General features: G+C 35.9%; 1 long non-coding RNA gene across 1 annotated transcript; it reads right to left on the reverse strand.

Annotated features, from left to right (window-relative positions):
• Positions 1 to 1,855: 1,855 nt before the first annotated feature.
• LOC116168177 lies at positions 1,856 to 2,731 on the reverse strand. The gene is made up of 2 exons (XR_004144725.1): positions 2,271 to 2,731; positions 1,856 to 2,188 (listed from the first exon to the last, which is right to left on the reverse strand). It is a non-coding gene; the product is annotated as an uncharacterized LOC116168177 (long non-coding RNA).
• Between the last annotated feature and the right edge of the window lie 1,031 nt (positions 2,732 to 3,762).

Below are 3,762 nucleotides of genomic sequence, written 5' to 3' on the forward strand. Positions count from 1 at the left end.
TATCAAGTCAGAAAAATCGTCGGTTTCCCAGCACTTACGTGTTCTTCATACTCTCAATATTCATGTTTACCCACATTTGCCTCAATTTTTGCATTCAGTAGACATTTTTAATGAATCGAGTTCGAACAATCCACGCGCTATAATTATTTTTCTACATATCAATATCGACGTTTTTACGCTCTACTTGTGCAACTTGCAAAATTACCCACTCATCTGGCAGTCGATACTTGCCATTACGTGTATATAAAGTTTGATAGTTTATTGGAACCTACATAGGTAGTTGTACAATGTACAGTCCTAATTTTACTAAGTTCCGTTTACTTACTTGAAATAATCACAGTCCAAGAAATGAGGTGCCAACTACAGATGGTACCTCATTTTTTTAAAACTGAATTTTTCTGTAATTATGTACCTATTGGTTTTAATGAAGTTCTATAGTTTACCCCACAAAAAACACTTTTACTTATTTCAAACTGAAATTTTCAAAAATCCGATTTTCGACTGAGATTCTATAGATACAACCAAACACCCAGTTATGCAGTTGTACATTATTTCAGAAAAGTGATTTTTCATTTAGGCCCCAAATGTAGAAAGCTATGCCAACTTTTGTTCAAACTGCAGCCTCCCTCATTTTCCTCGTCATTTTCAAAAAGGAACAATTTCCTTATTAGTTCTATTTGAGGTCATAATTATGCTATAGCTGGAGATATCTGGTAGATATGGTTTTCATAAAAGTTTTGTTAGGTTATTATTTTATTAGCAATGGTACCATGTTCTCACGGTACCTCTTTTGTTAAAAACTCAATATTTTTTGTTAAAAACAGCATGCGCAAACTGCTGAACGCATGTTTCAAAATTACACCAACCGTACTGCAGTTTGTATCCCATTATATTTTAAGTGGTTTTTTCAGAGAGACCCAAACAAACTCTCTTATAGCGGCTCAATGTTCTTCAGTATTCAACTGCGATGGAACTATCTGCTACGCTTTTTTAATTTTTCTTGAAAATTCCCCTGAGCTGCAGAAATCTCTTTTTTCGATTCATCCTTTTAGCTTTGGAAGGCGCTATTATGGCCACTTTCTCCGTCCATCCGTCCGAGACAATAACTACTCCTATAGCTTTCAAGATATTTAATTCGTTCTTTTTGCATTTGGTAGCTGATAGCTCTGGCACCTCAACCAAGAAAAATCGGGATGATTAATGTGCGCATGCGCAGACTGCCAACTTTCTTATTTATTGTGATATTTTTTTGAAATTTTAGCCTAAGATTCTTTTAGTAAAGGCGAACATATCGCATATTTTAAACATCATGCTAAGTTTCTTATTTAGAAGAATATTTATGCCATAACTTATTTTCCTTTGTACACATAAATAGTTCGTTACATGACCTTTTGGGACGTAGTGATCAATTCATGGAAAACAGGCTAAAGTTACTCACCTGAAGGCGAAAACTTTTTTTTTTTTCATTTTTTTAACTTTAAGGCGTCAGTAATTAGTGGTGGTAGATATGGAGAATACGCTAGATAGGAAACGAGATAGGAAAGCATTTGGAAGCTCATTTTGTGTAATGTATGTGAGTATTTCCGAATTCTTTGGCCATTTATGGAAGTCGTTAGCTATCATTGGAATTCCTCTGAAGTATTTCACACTGGGAACTCAACCACTATTTTTTATAATCACGCACTGATCGAATTAGGTCTTGCTAAGGTGGTGTAGCGATTCAGAGTTTCAGTGAAGTCACGAAAACCTTTGTCAACTTTCTTGAAATCTGTTTGGAAGATCATGAACTTGTGTGCAGCTTCTGTAGAAGGTCTTTCGAACGCTGGGTGAATAAACACTTCAGTTAAGACAACAGTTTCGGAGCAAAACAGAGTTTAATGAATTTTGTGAAGTGAGGTCATTTTTAGCAGTAACAAAAACTGAGAGGAAACACCAAGTAACGAGTAAAGCTGTCATCATCGGCAAACAGTTACTCATCCAGCATCCTCAGTGGAAGGTGGCGCAAACAGGTTCGAGAGGGGTTCTCTTCACCGTAGTCCGCAAGAAGAGGGACGCTGCAGAGATACCGTCGATTTATGTTTTCTTTTGTAAACATTCTCTTATAGTCATTTCCTGTTGTTCCAATAATATTGCACTGGCACTTCTTCCAAATTTAACAAATATACTTCTTATTAGGGCCAGTTACGACCTCGGATGGGCATTAAAAAGGATTGTATCAACTTACACCTAAATTATTGGACAATCGTTCCTTAAAATAAATAATGACATACCGGTTGGTCCACCCTCGACCATAAAACCTACACGAACATTAATTGAGAGGTAAGTTTTTGGCTTCTGTCTTCGATGTTCCACACACAAGTTCAAACAGAAGTTCTGTAGTTTCATTGAAGCGCCTGGAAACTTGTAGGAAATATGTCGAAGTCCTGTTGAGGTAGGTGTATTGAAGTCTTCCAACAGTGCAGTTTGTTTATATACGCCTGCGTACCGTGAATTATCCCTTTGTAGTCGGGTTCATAATTACTGCTATGGTAAATGGAAACGTTCAATCAGAAACAAGTAACTATGTCATTCTTGTTGTAAATTTTGACAGGTTGCTATTTTTCTAAATAATAGGGACGCAATAAGTCAACTTCCAAATTTTCTATTGTCCTGACTACGAAAGAATAAACACCATTTGAAAACAATTTCCATGGCGCGCGATTCCTAGGGCACAGAACGGAATTTACTTACAATGATTTTTTGTATTAATTTATTTCCAGGTCCGAGGCTGGATTTCTCTTTGGCGAATCTTAACTGATTGTGCCCAATGATAAACATTTTTAAAGAATATCACCCTATACCCGTACCCGCTCCAAACGTCAGCTGCGTTTTGGAAATTACCGGTAATTTCTAGTTTTTCTTAGCCTAGGTTTATTTCGTTATGGTTCTCGATCTTACTTGTCCCCCTTCCCAAGATTCTTTTCGTTCTCCTAATATTTTCCCAGAAATTCGCTTATTTACTTCATTGCCTTAAAAATTGCCATGAGTTTCCTTAGTAGTTTTCGCAATTATTGCCTAAAATTTCTGCCTTTCAAGTCTTATTTATTCTCAATTTTTATGCCCTTGTGTATTTTAAAATGTTCTTACCTAGGTTTTGCCGGAATTTCCTGGATAAATCGTCAGTTAGTTCAAATGACACTTAAATTAAACTTAAATGATAGAAAAATGCGTGGAAAATCTATTAAAAAATTCATCGAGGGTGTCGAAAGAGCATATTTTTCATTCAACAGTGAGCGCTCAGTGTCTGTTTTATGGAACAGAAGTTTGCATCAGAAATTACTTTATAATTTATTGATGTTCCGGGAGCAAATCTATTCTGATTGCCTATTTTCATATTTCATAAAGAAGGGTGCCCGAATTTAATCACCCCACAATCGTAAATGTGCGCGCTAATTGTTACATAAACGTTACGTAGTAGCACTATTTAAACATTCACGTAGACAATTACGGTCGGATTGTGCTCCATGAAATTTGTCTTTTTCGTTTTAAAACTTACAAAAATGTCCCGCGCAAATCAAACTGATGCGGAGAAAAATAAACTCTTCCGCACGAAGAACTCAATAAAGATTGAGCGCCATGCCAACTTGAAAGTTTTTTTGTTGCTTTTATTTCAAAGCTTTAAGATTGATGAAGGCGTACTCACTCAAATGCTGCTAATGTAACTTTTCCAAAGTTTAAACCTAAATTCATTTATTAAATTTCACTTATCCTTGTTTTCGTCGA

The sequence above is a fragment of the Photinus pyralis genome, unplaced genomic scaffold, assembly GCF_008802855.1.
Source record: "Photinus pyralis isolate 1611_PpyrPB1 unplaced genomic scaffold, Ppyr1.3 Ppyr1.4_LG4, whole genome shotgun sequence".
Classification (NCBI taxonomy): domain Eukaryota; kingdom Metazoa; phylum Arthropoda; class Insecta; order Coleoptera; family Lampyridae; genus Photinus; species Photinus pyralis.